General features: G+C 45.4%; 1 protein-coding gene across 8 annotated transcripts in view; it reads left to right on the top strand.

Moving 5' to 3' along the window:
- The window catches only part of SOX6 (SRY-box transcription factor 6), a 790,083-nt gene that overhangs the window by 128,266 nt on the left and 643,856 nt on the right, over window positions 1–17,961 (top strand). For all 8 annotated transcript variants that reach the window (XM_086956030.1, XM_086956031.1, XM_086956034.1 and 5 more), the window contains exon 2: window positions 173–243. The gene's annotated coding sequence lies outside the window, so the exon portion shown is untranslated. The remainder of the gene's footprint in view (window positions 1–172; window positions 244–17,961) is intronic.

Below are 17,961 nucleotides of genomic sequence, written 5' to 3'. Positions count from 1 at the left end.
CTGTGCAAATTACTCGGCTTGAATTGTAACAATGGTGCTGGGCTGGTTGCAATTAGTTGATTTTAGTTAGAAAATGTCTGTTTTTCCCCCCAACAAAATATAAAGTAATACATTCATTGTGGCTTGGAGTTCTATTTTACATGTAATTTGTATTTCTCGTTTGCATTTTTAGGTCAGTTTCATGAATTTAGAAGCAACTAACCAGTGATTTCTGGGTGCTGGGGCTGATTTTCCCGTCTATTTGTAAGTATTTATTACTATAATTTTCTGTTTGTTTGTTGACTGATTCAGTTTGGAAACAGCTTTTTCGACCTCTTTTAAGTTATTCGTTTCTAATTTAAATATTTGCAACTTACTTATTTCAATTTCAACATATCTTAGAACTATTTCATATTCTAAGCAATTTCAAAATGAAATCTCTGTAAAAATGTTTAAGTTAATTGAGCAAAGGTAGCCCAACAGGTGCCTGCTGCTGAGGCGATTGGTATGGAAAAATCTGTCATCTCCACACATCTAATTTATTTTTAGACAAAGGTCAGCTGTGTACAGGGAAGTCTGATTATTATAAATCACCCACCAGCAAATCTGTGTGTGCAAATGTGAGTGAGTGAACAAGGGTACTTGCAATGTACATACAACACGTCATTATTTATTTTGTCAGCTAGGGGTATTAATAGAGCAAAGACCTAGCCCCAGGGGCATCTGTACTTGTACATAACAGCTGTTGCCCAGATAAGAAGCTACAGAGGCACCCGTGACATTAAAAAACAAAGCTCCAGTGATATACTACTGTATAGTAGATATTAGAGCTGAGGGAGAGTTACTTAGACCATGGGTCTGTTAAGTTGGGAAGTAATCCACACGAAGACTTGAAAAAGATGAAATAGATTTATTCCAGTAGTAAAGTAAACTCCACCCGATGCGCGATGCTTCCGTTCAGTGAGGGATCCCAACGGAGACTGGACATGCGTTAGGGAAACCGACTGAACGGCCGCATCGCACGAGGATGCCAAATCAAGTATATAGCGCGAGCAATTTAAAGTGACCACTACAGGGTCACTTAGAGATTAGGGATAAATCATCATCAATCCTGTATCGCTAAGTATGGCATGCTGTGGATAGAGACAGACATGACGTGTGCATGTGTACCTGAGTCTGGCAAACGCAAAGTCACATTCTTTCTCTTCTTTCCATTTTGTTGAAATATTTTAGTTTGCAAAAGTATGAATGTATCAAGCTCTCAAAATCATGACTTTATCCTCATCCCAGTAGCCTCTGAGATAACAGTATGGTAAATATGGGCACATTCACTGAACTTTCTTTCCATATGGGTTTTTGGGAAGGGAGTTTGCGTAGGTGAATAAGACGATAGAGGGAAGGCCAACAAGCTATATCTGTCTCCATGTTTTTAACCGTCAGTTGGATTTTCTACTCTCTAACACTAACACTAAACAAAAACAGATAAACATGCCACATTAAATCTAACCTGAAAGCTTGAAGTGGTCAATGGAATCAAGAACTAAGAAGTACTGGAACACGAACAAAAGAAAATAAATAATCTGCAACGTATACAAGATCATTCTCAGACCCACAGTCATGGTGGACATTAGGCAGAGCTGACATCCTCAGAAAAATACATACAAAAGTCGATTGGTATCTTGGCTTATAACTGTCCAATCCATGACGGTCTAAAGGAACAAAGGGGTGGAGTTGAGCAATACTAGATTAGGATGTTGGGAGCACAGTTTTCTCCAACATGGAGGTCACAGAGGCTACCGTCGAAACACACCTTATTTAAGGAGGTGTATCTTGGCTTATGCTTTACTTATTTCTGACATACTCTTGAGTTTCCAAAAGTAACCCACACCACTCATGGAGTAAAGCTATGTGAGTCAGGCTCAGAGAGAGATCAGTTTGCAGACTGAGGTCTAAATGAGCTATTTATTTCTTGGTGGGCTTTCATTCTCAAATTAGTTTAAAGAAGAAACTCTCTTCTTTCTTTATTTGCTCTTTGAACTTACTTCATTATGTTTTGGTAGGACTGATGTCGTTCTTTTCAGTGACTTGGCTACTAAAAATAGGAACAAACAGGAAAGCAAATCCTGGCACTCAAGTATCTGCAAATATTAACTGTGTATGTATCTTATCTGTATTTATTGACTTTATTGCTTTTGCATAGTGTACATGCTTTTTTTGTGTCTGTTGGATACTGTGTCAACTGTAACGAAAAGAAAAAGGTTGCAAGCCAAGGGATCCAAACCCATGGTCTGGGTGGAGACTAGGGCCATACCGTTAATAGGAAGAGCTTATCTGGGGGGGTTTTGCTACTTTTGCAAGGTTTTTATTCCCCGGTGGACACGTTGTGACCAGAACATCACACTTTGAAATCCATTGCATAAGGAAGGAATTCCTGACATTATATCCACTATAGACTAAAAGACTAACTCCCTTAGAGGTAAAGACTTGCAGTTGATTAACAATCCAATTCAAGGACCTCTGGAGTGGCCTGATGAGACCAGTTTAGCTTGATAGTTGTTATCCCTGCGAAGTGTGTGCATCATGGTGTCAGACATTCTAAGGAAGATACATTGCAAATAGTCAAGGTGGGATATAAAAAAAAAGAACCATCACAAGGCGATAACCAGCAGCTAAAGGGAAAGAATTGCAGAAGGTTCTTTGTTCAGTGGTTTTTACCTGTGGTGTAAATGACACGGCAATGTCGAATGCCACTCCATGGTGTTGCACCTTCTTAGAAGGATGGGCAATTTAATGGGGCTTAATTAATTAAAGACTGATGTACTCTTTTTTTTTAAATGCTGAATAAATTCGAATGCCTACTTTACTACTGTTCGCTTAAAGGAACAGTGTAATCACATCCATTTTCCTGAGTCGTAGTATTAAACATGTTTGTATCAGTTGTAATTAGAATCAAAATGAAATCCAATTGAGGAATTAAAATATTGTATCATGATAGGCCTGCAAGTTATTTTACACCTGAGTTAAGCATTGTGACCAACACAATGAATAACACATCGAACATGTTGTTGCAACAAGTCCACACATAACAATGGGAATTTTTTTAAATCACAGATAAGAAATCAAATTGCGCTCCTGGTAAAATCAATTTACTAACTAAACAAAAATGAAGGATGCATTAATAATTGGAGGAGAGATTTGTCTGAATTCAGAAAGACTCTCAGTTATTTTGCCTCAGGGAAAACAGTAGCTCTTGTGTGATTGAATATCACAACAGTGGAGACGTTGGCTGTCCAATTTGCCCTCAGCTCACCCTTTAAGGCCCACTTCATTCATCCTGTAGTATTAGTCCTTGCATTATAGCATTAGAACGGATATCATTTTAATGAAGGAGGCAGCTAAAACGATCCAGTGAATTAGCAGATTTTCAGACCTTGAAGACATCCTAGATTTTTAGTGCTTTATATTGAGGTTAATCAGTTACGTGTGACCTGGATCTGTTTTTAACTCAGAGTTGCCAGATGTATCGCTAATTATGCACACTGCATCACACAACATATTACTTTTGAAGGTATGGGACGTTTACAACGCAACCATTACAACGCCATTCCATTACGACCGGGTTATAACAACGAAAGTTGTTACAACAAATTGCGCTGGGGGGCGCTAAAGGATAGTAAATCATTTAATTTACTATCCCAACACCTTCCCTACTATCCACGGGGACTGGTGTTGGAATAGTAAATTTAAATTTTTTAATTTGCGCACCCCCAACGCAAGTCGTTGTAACGACTTGAGTTGTTACGACCGTGTTGTAATGGAACGCATTGTAAAAGTGTGCGTCGTAATGACGTACATCGTCTCTTGTAAGGTAGCTAAATGTATGATGTTAGGAATGGTCAGCAAATTTGTACAGCCAAGTTTGTTTTACTTTATGCTGGAGTGATTGATTGTAGTTTAGGTGCTCTTGTATGAAAGATGAAACGGTGGCATCCAGTTTCAACAAAATCAACTAATAATAAGAGCACTTACCTTTTCCTGTTCCCTTACAACTATGGATTAGCTCTCGCCAAAATAAGTAGTACGAGTGAAAATGAATAGAACTGATGATTAAGATAATATGGGAGAAGATTCCACTGGCACGGAAATAAACGAGGATCTGCAATGTAAAACTCAACAATCACGAAAGAAGTAGCCAGCTTGAATTGGTAATAGCCCAGTTCCCACGTAGGTTTGTAGAAATGTATGACAGGTAACAGCATTTAAACGTGCATGCAACCCCTCACTTATAAACACATGCACACCCTCACGCAGTTGGACTTGTGCTTGAGCACACAAGTGATAGTTATAACTTTAGCATACCTCCAAATAGTGTACTTCTGCCATTTCTAAGCCCTGTAGATAACATGTTACCCGTACCCATTTAAGGGTGCTCAACTTACCTACCAGAGAAGGATGGAGAGCTAAATCTGCCCTGATTAAATTCGTGACACTTCATTTTTATCAGTGGTGGGTGCTTAGCTCCATCACTTAACTATGAACAATTGTAAGTGTGCACACACACACACACACACACACACGAGTAATAGTGGCACTGACGGAGTCTCATTTGTAGCCAATGACATTATGATTACACAAGTTTATACATTGCCTGGATTGAGGACACAAAACATTTTTAGTTTTACAGTGCTGAGGAGTTTACTCAATGCAAATTAACTACCCTTAGGTACCACTGTTTCTACAGTAATTATGCAGTAATGTCTGTAAAACAATTTCATCAACTGAACAAGAAAGAGTCGGATTACTTTTGATGTGCCATAACGCAAACAAAAAAGAGTCATGCTCTACAAGAGACTTCAAAGCTTTAGCTATAAAAAACAATAATTGTTGAGCTCTTTAGACCGTGCCTCAGCTCTGGCCTTGTTGAGTCATCGTATTCCACCAAGGTTTAATTTAAATTATGTTCAAATTTTAAATTTAAGTATTGGCCTTTAAGGATGGTGTTGTAATTAATCTTCAAACACATATTGAGCAAGATTCATCTTTTTTATCGTCTTACTTCAGAAAATGTGCACATTTCATGGAAAAACCTCGTAATAATTAGGAACAGTGGCTAAAATGTGAATTTTACGCACCATTGTAGGACAGTAATTGAGACATATACTGTGCATGGTAATCCGCCCATCTCATCAAAAGTATAATGTAGGGGGCGTGGCCAAGATGGCGAGGTAGAAGGACGGGTCTGCCGGAGCTCCCGACCCCATCCGAGGCCCCAAGCCCTGACCTAGGCTGAATCTCCCCCCCCGGAGCCCCGCTGACCTGACCTGCTCGGCTGACAGGGTGAGGATGACCGCTTGACCGCTGCCGCCGGCGCCCAGCAGAAAGACAACCCGCCGAGTTCCGAGCGCCGAGTGCTGGTCCAGCGCAGGCCGGGGCTGACGCAGCGCCCTAGCCCCGACGAGACGGTGTGGCTCCGGACAGCTGGGGGGCGAAGAATTGACCTGCCGGAGTGAACGGGGCCATCCGGCAGCGGCGGACGACTCAGCCGAGCGTGGTGGAGTGGAGCAGTGCGGTATCCGAGACGAGTCCGCTGCCTCCCCTGCGCTCCAAGATGGCGGTGAGCCGATGATAAGGAGGATCCTCATCCGAACCCGCTGCAAGTTTCCCGATGGCGCGGTGAGTGCGCTGCCTGGGGCGAACGGCCCCCGCTGTCCAGCGAGAACCCCCGACAGCGGAGCCGGCGGAGTGCCTGAGGCGGCGGCCTCGCAGACTGGGTCCTAGAGATCTCCGCACCCCGAGGTGCTGGCTGGGCCGGGGGAGGAGCTACGCGTGTGCCCGGCTCAGAGGCCTTACCGGGCTGCATAGGAGGCCGGGAGCGGCGATCAGCGAAGAAGCTGCCCTGGCTGGTGTGGACTGCAGCCAGCAGGACACCCCCAGCCTGTGAAGCCCCTGAATCCCTGGCGCCAACCGGCGTGGTAGATGGAACGCCCGTGAGGCCCACAATACTCTTGCTGCACGCCCTGAAGTGCTATACCGGTGGGGGAGCGGCGGGCGCACCCCTAGGGGAGCCACATCCTGCGCGGGCACCCAGAACTACCTAGCGGGGTGCAGACGAGGTTCTGGGCGGTAGCCCTCCCCAATGGACACCGCGACTGGCGCCTGACCCAGACGGGCATACAGGTACGACTGGGGGCTGTGGAGGGGGAAGGCTCAGAGCACTGCGGGGCGCCTGACTGGCGTGGTGCATCCAGGAGCGCACGGTGTCGGCTGGACATCACTGCTGGCGCCGGGACCTCTCCACCTGTGTCCGCCCCAGCGAAGCTACTCCCAGAGCTCAGTGGGGGCGGCGGGAGCAACCCACCCTCGACTGGAGATTGACCCCTTGGGGCCCGGCGTGTAGAAAGGCACTGACTGGTGGGGGAACCTGCATCATGGCCGGTCAGAGAGGGGGTAAACGCAACGATCGTGGCGATCGCACACTTCCAGAGATGCTGAACAGACAACAGTCCAAGGGGGACAAGAACTCTTCTTCGCCTGGGGCAGCTGGGAGCTCGCAGTCTGGCGCAGCGGCGGAGCCTCCGGTCACCAGATCCTTCTTGGAATCTCTATTTGGCACGTTGAGAGAAGATTTCCAGGCCCTGAAGCAGGAAGTGGCGGGTGAGGTGCGGGAAGTCCGTAGGGAAGTGGAAGGTCTAGGTGAGAGAGTGGACACTGTGGAGAATTCCGCGCACAGACAAGATGAAGAGCTCACTCTTCTGCAGCAGGAGGTGCTGACTCTCCGGGAACAGCACTTAGACCTCCAATTGCACAATGAAGATTTGGAGAATAGGTCACGAAGGAACAACATTAGGGTCCGGGGTGTGCCATCTTCAGAGGACAACCCGGACATAGTTCAGTACTTGCAGGAACTCTTCCGCATGGTCCTGGGAGAAGGGGAAGATTTCCCCATTAGAATCGACAGAGCGCACAGGGTGGGTCCCGCCAGAAGGACTAATGGCCCCCCTCCAGACATCCTAGCGTTCCTCCCGGACTTCCCATTGAAGGAAAAGATCATGGCAGAGGCCCGAAAAGCTCGCTCTCTCACTTTCCGGGATCACCCAGTAGCGCTATACCAGGATCTGTCCGCACTCACGCTTCAGAAGCGCAAATCCTTCAAGATCGTGACGGACTTCCTCAGACAGCACGAGATACCCTATTCATGGGGACACCCTTTTCGTATTATCTTCAAATGGCAGGGTGAGACACACCATTTACGTAACCTTCAGGACACCTGCGAAATCTTGGGCATCACCGCGGAGGAGGAAGAATCCCACACGCCTGGACGGCGGCGAACAGCGGACGGCGGTTGGCAACGAGCTACGCGAAGGAGACGGACGGCGGAGGTGTCGCGGAGGCCGGGGTCCCCAACAATCAGAGCAGGACAAGAAGCCGCTGTTCGGACAGCGTCTGCGGCGCATGAAGGCCCAGAGGAGGTTGCACTGACCGCTTAACTGTGCTCCGGGGGGAGTTCATCGTAGCACTTTCTCCATTGCTGGCTTGGGATGAGGATGGGGGGAGGCGAAGGTTTGACCACGTGTGGCTGGACGTCCACCAAGGTAACTTTCCACGGACTAGTCCGCTTGGGCCTGTCTGGGACTATTTCAAGACGTTTTGGGTAGTTTGGGGAGGTGAGGGTAGGGTGTGACCCTAGGGTGGGAGATGAAGGAGGGGAGGGAGAGGTTGGGGAAGTTGTGGTGTGAGTTTGGTAGAATGGGGGGGAGGTTGTGTCGGATGTTGGGGTTGGGAATAGTTGAGGGAGGGGAGTTGGGGGTTGCCCGGTCCAGTGCTTCTATGTTATCTGTGAGTGTTCGTATTGACACACACGTTTGCTCGGCAGTCATCCTGTTCTTACGCACTCTGGTTCGCACGCATAGACAGAGTAGATCGGACCGCCCATGGCAGAGTTGAAGATAATAACCCTGAATGTTAAGGGACTGAACAATCCCACGAAGAGAAGGGCTATCCTGTCCTTATTGGAAAACTCCCAGGCGGACATTTGTCTGCTTCAGGAGACCCACCTGTTAGCTAGTGATTGCCACAGGATGAGATCCCGCCATTTCCCCACACAGTTCTTTTCCTCTAATATGACCAAAACGGCTGGGGTGGCTATTCTGTTGTCCAAATCATTTAGGGGGGAGGTGCTGCACAAATTTGTTGAACAAAAAGGTAGACTTCTCGCCTACAGACTTAAAATGGGAGCCCTGATATTCACTTTAGGCACGGTTTACGCCCCGAACGAACAGCAAGATAGATTTTTACGCAAAGCACTGGAGGATGTCACGGCCTCGCCAGACAAGCACATAATACTGGGGGGGGACATAAATTTGGTTTTTGACTCCTCGATAGATAGGTCGGCGCAGCGACATCCACAAACCGGGGAACTCTCGCAAGCAGTTAAGGCGCAGTTGGTTGATTTCGATCTGCACGATCTCTGGCGCGAACTTCACCCGACCGACAGGGACTTTTCATATTACTCGCACGCACATAAGACATACGCCAGACTTGATCACCTACTGGTCTCCGGACCCGTCCGTGGCCTGGCTACCGCCTCGGAAATGGGTGTCATTTCTCTTTCAGACCATGCACCGGTCTCGGGGACCTTCCTTCTCCAGCCGGGTTCCCCCCGGAGAGGAGTTTGGAGGCTCCGAGACACCCTTCTGCACAGGAAAGCAGTGGTGCAGAGCATTACGGACTCGATCAGGGACTTTCAGCTGCACAACGCTAACGCTGATACTTCCCTGTCGACTCAATGGGGGGCTCTTAAGGCGGTATTAAGGGGAGACTTCATTGCGATCTCGGCCGCGGACAACCGAGATAGGAAACTTAAGAGGGACGAACTCACTCAGAAAGTCAGGGAACTAGAGAACGTACATCGTCGCACTGGAGCTCCGCGAGTCTGGAAGCAGTTGAAGGCAACTAGGAAACTCTTGTCCTCGCTAGACCTGGACAGGGCTGAATATGCAGCACTGCGCCTGAAACACGCATATTACACGGGAGGGGACCGTTGTGGCCGCCTGTTGGCGGCCAAACTGAGAGTAGCCCACCAGAGTCGCCAGGTGAAGGAGTTGGCAGGGGAAGCCGGGCAAGAGATCACGGGTGACGCCGAAATTGCCGAAGCCTTCCGTCGCTTCTACGCCGACCTATATAGGGCGGAAGCCGTTAGAATGGAAGACTCGGATGTTTACCTTGATTCAGTGGCTCTATCCTCCCTGACTCAAGAGCAAGCGGATTACCTAGAGAGAGAGATTGGGACTGAGGAGGTGATAATGGCGATTTCTCGGCTTAAAATAGGGAAGGCCCCAGGCCCGGACGGTTACACCGCCCTTTTCTATAGAACGTTCAGCGCGACACTAGCCCCTATCTTGACTAAGCTGTTTAATTCTTTCTCTAATCCTGGGGCTATCCCTCCGGATCTTCTACAGGCGACGGTGTCCGTCATTCCCAAACCAGGGAAAGACAGGAAACAACGCGGCTCGTATAGACCGATCTCCTTACTAAATTTAGATCTGAAACTCTACACAGGGATTCTAGCGGCGAGATTGGCGCAGCATCTCCCCGGCCTGATTGAACCGGATCAAGCCGGCTTCGTGCCTGGAAGGCAGACAGTGGACAACACTAAACGGATAGTTCACGTCCTGGAAAAAGCCTCGCGTATTCCGGGGGAACGGATGCTGCTCTCGGTTGACGCCGAAAAAGCGTTCGACCGGGTGCATTGGCCTTACCTGGAACGAGTTATGGCGAGGTTGGGAATAGGGGAGAAGTTCCGAACCATGGTCTTTAATTGCTATAAGTCCCCCTCTGCCACCGTGCGAGTGAATGGCTGTGGCTCCCGACGGTTCGATATCGAACGTGGAACAAGACAGGGATGCCCCCTCTCCCCCTCCTCTTCGCGCTCTACATGGAGCCCTTCGCTCAACGAGTGCGGCAGAATACAGCCGTGACTGGGGTACGGATGGGGGGTTTCACCCACGCAATTAGCCTCTATGCGGACGATGTCATTTTCGCGTTGGAGGACCCAGGGCGGGCTTTACCCGCATGCATGGCGGAACTTAAGGCTTTTGAGAGTGTGGCCGGCTTCCGGATGAATGTGGAGAAATCCACGGCTCTGGACCTTTCCCTGGCCTCGACAACGAGGACCGACCTACAGAAGCTCTTTCCCCTAAGATGGTCGAAAGATCAGGTACAATACCTGGGGATTGCGCTAGCCCCGACGTTGCAGGCCATGGTTTCCATTAACTATGAGGCGGTAGGCAAGAAGGTGAGAGACGAACTTGGGAGATGGAACAAAGGGACAATCTCCTGGCTTGGCAGGGTAGCAGCGATCAAAATGACAGTTTTACCCCAAATTCTGTACTTATTCCGAGCGCTGCCTTTACAGGCCCCCAGGGGCTGGATACAACAGATGCAAACTGACGTGTCCCGCTTCGTGTGGCAGGGCCGCAAACCCCGAATGCGCCGCGCCCTCACGACTTTGGCGCCAGAATCAGGGGGACTGGGAATCCCCGACCTCCGCAAATACTTCCAGGCATCCCAATTGCGGTATTTGGTGGAATGGAGTAAGTGGGAGTCCGATAAACATTGGCTCTTCCAGGATCAGGCAGTAGCTGGGCGTCCGTTGCAGGAAATTCCCTTTCTTCGCCGATCTCACCGCCCCCCGAATCTCTATGCTTCTTACATCACACGGGTCCCGCTGAAAGTATGGGACGCTGCATGTCGCGCATTCGACCTCACCACATTCCCCTCGCCCTTCACTCCGATTGTTGATAATCCCGACTTCACACCGGGGATGGAGCAGGGAGCCTTCTCACACTGGAGGGACAGGGGCTGTAGAGCACTTTTCCACATGTACACAACAGATGGAGTTATCCCCTTTCAAAGCTTTAAAGATACTTACCAGATGACTGAAACAGACCGCATGAGATATTGGCAGGTGAGACACTGGGCTTTACAGCCGAGCGTGAGAGAATCTGCGGACAGGCAGCTCCTACCGTATGAACGGTGGCTAATCACCCGCGCCTCGGACGCCAAACTTATAACTGATCTGTACAGGATGCTCCAGCTCCCGTCTTCCCACTTCTACATTCCCGGTCGAGAGCGCTGGAATAGAGAACTGGGGAGAACACTTAGCCCCAAAGAGTGGGACCGTATTTCGTACAGGGCACGACACTCAGCTTATCACGTTGGCCTCACGGAAACTTTTACCAAAATCTCCACCTACTGGTATCACACCCCGGAAAGGCTACACGAAATGAACAGACTCATTAGCGACAGGTGCTGGCGAGAGTGTGGGCAGATTGGTACACTAACACACATCCTCTGGGACTGCCCCGTATTACTAGCCTATTGGACAACGGTGATAGATGAGATTGATACCTGCTTCGAGATTGAGCTGCCCCGCTTTCCAGCTTATACTTTGCTGGGTCTCCCAAATGACTTGATGTACCCATTAAAATCTAAGAGGGGGAGGCAGATTGCCATTATGCTGGGTTCGGCGGTGCAGAACATTCTGATACACTGGCGCACACCTACTATTCCTTCACGCACTGGGTGGCTACACAGGTTGTGGCATGTTCTGGGGATGGAGAAACTATCCCTCACATTAGCGGGGGATGTGACTGGTTTTGAGGAGCTGTGGCAACCCTTTCACTCGCTGCTAGCCTCGGAATTCACGGAAATTACATGCCCAAGGTACCTGAGACTGCTGAGGCTTACACCCCAATTATGAGGCATTGTTACAATGAGGAGGGGGAGAGTACGGCCCCACAAGCGAGAAAGGAGTTGGTGGGATGAAGGATGACAGTTTACTTCCACGGTATGCGGCACTGGACAGGGAGGGCAGTGGGAGGGGGGAAGTTTGTTGGGGGGTGTTGTTTACTTAATGAGGGGTACAGGCCTATGGGGCAATGCTCTTTCTTTTCTTTCCTTGTGTACGTCCTTATGCGAGACACAGGACATCAAAGCAGCCTCAGGGCTGGGACATTAGAACTTTAATCCTGGAATGCCTCTCGCCGTAACCATCGAAGATTTGTATGTTCCTTTCACAATGCAGCTGTACCTTTCTAATAAAAAATACTTTAAACCTAAAAGTATAATGTATAACAAAACACATGTTAATTTCAGCCTTTTCAAATATACTTACATCTTTGTGGATGAACGAGTATATTAACTAATGTAAAAAACATGCATATATTTCTTTACCCGAATTTAAGATGCTCCACATACCAGCTTAGACATTTTCCCGTCCAGATGCATGTAAAGTATGAAAGGAACCCCGAAAACACAACGGATAGCCAGAGAGACAGACGTGTGATCCTGGGAGGATAATGATGATTAAAAAGTAGCCCATATAATGCACGAGCAACATAGATATGACAATAATTAAATAACTGTGCAAACAATTCTATCTTGGAGTAGACAATGGTCAGAAGTAGGATCAATAATGACAAGCAATGGGCAGTTTGACTAGTTGAAGATTATAGGCAGCGTACATTTGAGATAGAGGGATTTCGCTAAGCATCTAACAGTTTTTGGAAACCTCCCCTGAAAAAAAACAGCCATTTATTAGGAGGGAAGCAGGTCATTTTATTTGGGACTGAAGCTATGTACTTGAGCACATCCACATAATAGCGTATTTCACAAAAATACATATTCACAACATAAATCGCCTTTTGGTTCTGATAAGCGACAGACAGCTGCTGACATTTTAAAATGTGAACCAAAATATGATATATCCCCAATTAATGTCCCCTGTGAAAATCAGCAAATGTGACTGTTTTACTTCAAGATCAACTATGAGCATAACATACATTTTACCCAAACTGTAAGTACAAGCAATGCAGCAAAATGTCGTCCAGTGTACTGTCTTGGAGCTCCACGGTCATGTACAGTGATATTGTCAACTGGCATAAGGACATCATGCTGTAATTTACATATCATGAGGAAAACGTGTGAAATATCTTGTGTTTCTGGCAACTGATTGGGGAATTGGCAGGGCACTGCGCCAGCATTCTGCTTAGCATTTTTAAACCTAAGTTCTGTGAATATTCTTGACACTTGTGTATTTGCTTCACAACTTTAACTTACATTGAAGGCCTTCCACACACTCTCATGGTTATTTTTCAAAGCATTGCTTCCTAAACACTTAGCACCTCTTTGGGATACACTTGTGTGCAGCTTGCTTCCTTGTTCGCATTCCTTGTGGACATACTTTTAAGAGTAATATTGTAAGGTTCCAGATTTATATCACAATGTAATCAGCTGAAAACATCTTATCATAGCCCTTAGTTGAGTCTGTGTGTGCTACTAATTGTGGGATGAAGGCGTTTTATTGGTGAACTGTTCTTTCTTTACAAAATCTAGCATAAGCCTGAATACACAATATAGTCAATGAGGTGATATGGCAGCAAAGCATTGCTAACTTAATTTACGCAGACTTATTAATAAACATTCAGTTAAACCCAAGCACTTATTGGGTAATAAGTAAGGCATATCTGTGGAAGGTTGTGCAGGCACGCTTGAAGAGTAGAAGGAGCATGCCAAGGTGAATCGTGCTGCTCACCCTCACACCTAAGATGGAATGATACACAAACTCGAACTGTTGAACTGGTGGTAGATACCTTGGGCCACATTATTGGAGCTAACCAGTCGCAGGTAATGAGGCCTTGAAACTGAAAACTTTTAGAAACATTTCGTAGTTGTCTCTAATAAATGATTTTCTAACAAACAATATAAATGTTTAAAATAAACATGATGGTAGAAATAAAAAGGATAACAACCTATCAAATGTTACATATTCTCTAGTGACTGTACCATTTCAGAATGCTAAAAGTGTTCTTGGTCTCAAATCTAAAATCAATTGTGGTTTATTTGTGTCCTATTAAACGCGTAACAATGATGTATTGTATGGCATTTTGATAATATTCCGTTTATAAACATATCTGATAACTCCTGTGTATTATTAAACACAACTATATCATCTCTGGTAACTGGAGGTCATCTTTGAATAATTAAGATGAATAAAGAAGTTGCTCCGTCTATTTTTTTTATTTTAATTAATAGTATGTGTGCAACAGAAAATTAAAATTAGGCCTGGATAAAATTAAAATTATGCTGGTGGGAGTCACATAATTCCTCATACTCTTGGGAAGTTTGTGTTAAGCTTGTTATGCGAAATTCCCAAAATTACGCCATGACACCATATAATTATTATGTGCTGTTGGTAGCACATTTTTGCCATGAGTGTGCGGGAAAAAACATCAATAGCCATAACATGAGTGACTTCTGTTTTTTGCACTTTTTGTTATTGTGTAACGCATCCGTGCAAAATATTGATGTGAAGATGCATTTTGCACTAAAATGTAGTGCAAACTGTTGGGCTTGTATGCATAATTTCACTTACGTTTTCTCAAAATGTTATGCAATTACGAAAAATAAACAAATGGATTTTTGCACACCCCTAATTAAAATGGTGCATTTTCACAAAACCCCTTGTTTGCTGTTTTGCTATCACTCTAGGGGACTGACCTAAAACATGCACTTCATTTTTTTTTTTTTAGTGCCTCACTCAGAAGCAATTTTGAAATACCTTTCTTTGAAACCAGTAAAGGTATTATCATAAGTGACTGAGTGAGGCATTAGGAACTGCTAGATATGTAAAAAAAATTGGTTGACCCAATCAAGTTACAAAAAATGACTCCAGTAAGTCAGCGATGACATAGGCAATGCAAATACAGATCCAATGGTATATGTAACCAAAATTATTTTATTGTAAAGTCTTCTTCAATGTTGACCCGTAGAGCAAGAACAGACAACACGTGTTTCGTCTTGAGACGACTTATTCAAGGCTAAGAACAAAGCTTCTCATCAGAAATTGATGTATGATGACGCTTTCAAATTGACTCATGGTCATGGAAGGACACACGACTGTCCTTCTACACCCCCACCCGTCAGCTACGATCCTCCAACCAAGCCCTGGCCACTGTACCTCGCATCAACAAAACCACCATGGTAGGTAGATCCTTCTCCTACCTGGCAGCTAAAACCTGGAACTCACTTCACACTCACCTTCGCCTTACTCAGAACCACCTAGCATTCAGAAAGCAACTCAAAACTTGGATATTCGACAAGTAATTCCCCACCCTTCCTCAAGCGCCTTGAGACCCTATGGGTATGTAGCGCGCTATATAAATCTCTTGACTTGACTTGACTTGACTGGTGTGTATCCGGTAGCTAGCGGCTCCTTTTTAGACAGGCCTTCCGACTTTGGGATCGGTCAAGAAGTTTTTCATTATCAAGTGACACTTTCTAGTCTGTGCGTTCCTCTGAGAACCGCTCCAGTTTGTGATTTTTAACTTTTACATTACACTTCAAATCCATATCTATACTCATATGGGCTCCGCTAACTAAGTGGATGAATGTAATAATATTTCTCTGCCATACACACATCGTTATATAAACGGCTGGACACTTATGTGTCTCACGTCTGCAAGAGCCTCTGATAATTTTCGGATGCATTTAATCCTTATGAACATATTGAGAGTTATTTTGAAAGAGTCATCATACATCAATTTCTGATGAGAAGCTTTGTTCTTAGCCTTGATAAAATCGTCTCAAGACTAAACAAGTGTCGGCTGTTCTTGTTTCTGTCTCTACGGGTCAACATTGAAGAAGACTTTACAATAAAATAATTTTGGCTACATATACCATTGGATCTGTAGTTGCATTGCCTATGTTATCGCTGACTCACTGGAGTCATTTTTTGTAACTTGATTGGGTTGTGCTTTGTCAACCAAAATTCTTTACATTGTGTTTTGTTTGTATGTGGGTATATTACATACATATTAACATTGTGGGTGGCACAGTGTCTGACATTGAGCATGCTGGAGAATATCCTCCTTGCTCCTTTAACTTTGTGGCAAAACATACACAGAGGTGCCACTACTCCCAAGTGCTCTTAGAAAAGGAAATGCTACATATATACACGTAATGCATCATGTTCACAGTTTTCTCTATTTTCCCCCCTTTCTGGCTAGTTTTTTTGGAAACGTTGCTCATTGGATTTTACGTCAGAGGTACACACATATACATTCTCATACCCAACTTTTCGATCCTCAATAACATTGGATAGCATGAAGAGAAATTGATGTTTTTGACGTTTTTACAGCGCTACGTTAACCAAAAGTTTCAATAAAGTAAGGAAAGGAAGGAAAATGAAGAACATAAAAAAATATAATAGCCCTGCCAGAGAGAGGTCGTGCAGTGTGTTTAGGCTGCTGTTGAGTCGATATATTTGTGTGAGTGTTCGTGGGTGGTGTATTGGTGATTTATTCCTCTGTCTCTCCTACCATGGAATCTATGCTAATCGTTGTTTGGTTATCCCCCCTCCCCCAGTTTCGTGAGCACCTAGTGGTCTTAAATTTCTATGGATGACTTGACCCTGCACCTGGGTACCAGTTATCCCCTGTCTTACATGCAAGTCTACTGGTGATTTTCTGCTATCTAGCTTAGGTTTTCTATTAAACATTTTAATTGCAATTAAATCCTAAGTACAGTGCACTTGTTGCTACTGAACAGTAAAGTTAATCCTTGTTTGAGATAAATGAATGCTCCTCCAAGATAATTTTTTTCATTTGTATTAAAGTTAAGTAATGTAGCCTCCAGCCAATTGTCCTGCTATCGAAGAAGTAGCATACTTGAAAAGCACACAATAAATGATGATTTATGTTTGTCTTAAAGTGTATCTCTCGCGTGATAAGTCATTGAATTCAAACGATTCTCCACCCATGCCTTCTACACACACACACACATGTGCCAACACACACACACACACACACACACAGATTGTGAAATCACAGAGTTGGCCATTTAATGAGGTAGTACCTACTATCACCAGCAAGACCCCCATTAAATGTTGATACACTCATGAACATTTAAGGGCTGTGAAGGAGCACTGCTAAGTGTAGAATTCAGAGCATATGTTTTTTTGCTACCTATATTTACGATTCGCCCAAGGTATGCTTATTCATACTAAAGTGCTTTGTGAGTGACTTGTGTCTTTCATGCTCTAGAAATGTGGCTTCTATTCTAATGTCTTCCCGTCAGTACTCGTATAAGTCATGAGCTTCTATCCAATACAAATCTCTGATGTGAAGACGGGCCCCTTTGAAAACTGCACATTTATTTCTTTCTCCTGATTCTCAAACGTCCACGGTATATACCAGGGAAAGTTATGATTTTTCATAAATTTCCAGTACTATATCTTTGTATCCTAAGTCTATTCCTGTACATCATTTAAAATGCAGAACATCCTCTAGGGTTAAGGTAACTATTAATTTTCAAATATTCGAATCTTTTTCTGCATATGAAAAATCATTTTATTATTTATTTATTTATTTCACTTCTAAAGCGCACTATCACCTCAGAGAGGCACCCTGGCACTGACAGACTCGTAACAATAAGAGGGGGGCAGCTGATAACAAGCTAGGGATTTGGGAAGAGCCAAGTTTTCAAGTGCCTCCTAAATGCGAGAAGGCCAGAAACCTGCCTGAGTTCGGTGGGAAGAGAATTCCAGAGCTTCGCCGCAGCCACGCTAAATGATCTACCTCCTGCTCAGGGTCTCCGAAACCTCGGTATAGTTACCACCCTAGCAGAGGAGGAGCGTAGATTGCGGGCCGGCACATGCCATGAAAACTTCCTTTGTAAACAGGCAGGGCCTAACCCATGGAGAGCTTTAAAAGTCAGGCAAAGGGACTTAAATATCACCCTCTGCCTCACTGGAAGCCAGTGCAGCTGAGCCCCATGCCCCTGAAGAGGAAGATCTAGTTGGCCACCCCAGGGCTACTTTTGCAGCTGCAGACTGGAGTCTCTGAATTCTATCCATAAGATAGCTTGGAGACTCCAACAGTAAGGCGTTGCAGTAGTCTAGTCTATTGAGCACGGTACAACGCA

This window comes from Lissotriton vulgaris, chromosome 2_1 (assembly GCF_964263255.1).
Source record: "Lissotriton vulgaris chromosome 2_1, aLisVul1.2, whole genome shotgun sequence".
NCBI lineage: Eukaryota > Metazoa > Chordata > Amphibia > Caudata > Salamandridae > Lissotriton > Lissotriton vulgaris.
Note: the sequence above shows the minus strand (reverse complement) of the source record. Positions and strands in the feature narration are given on the sequence as shown.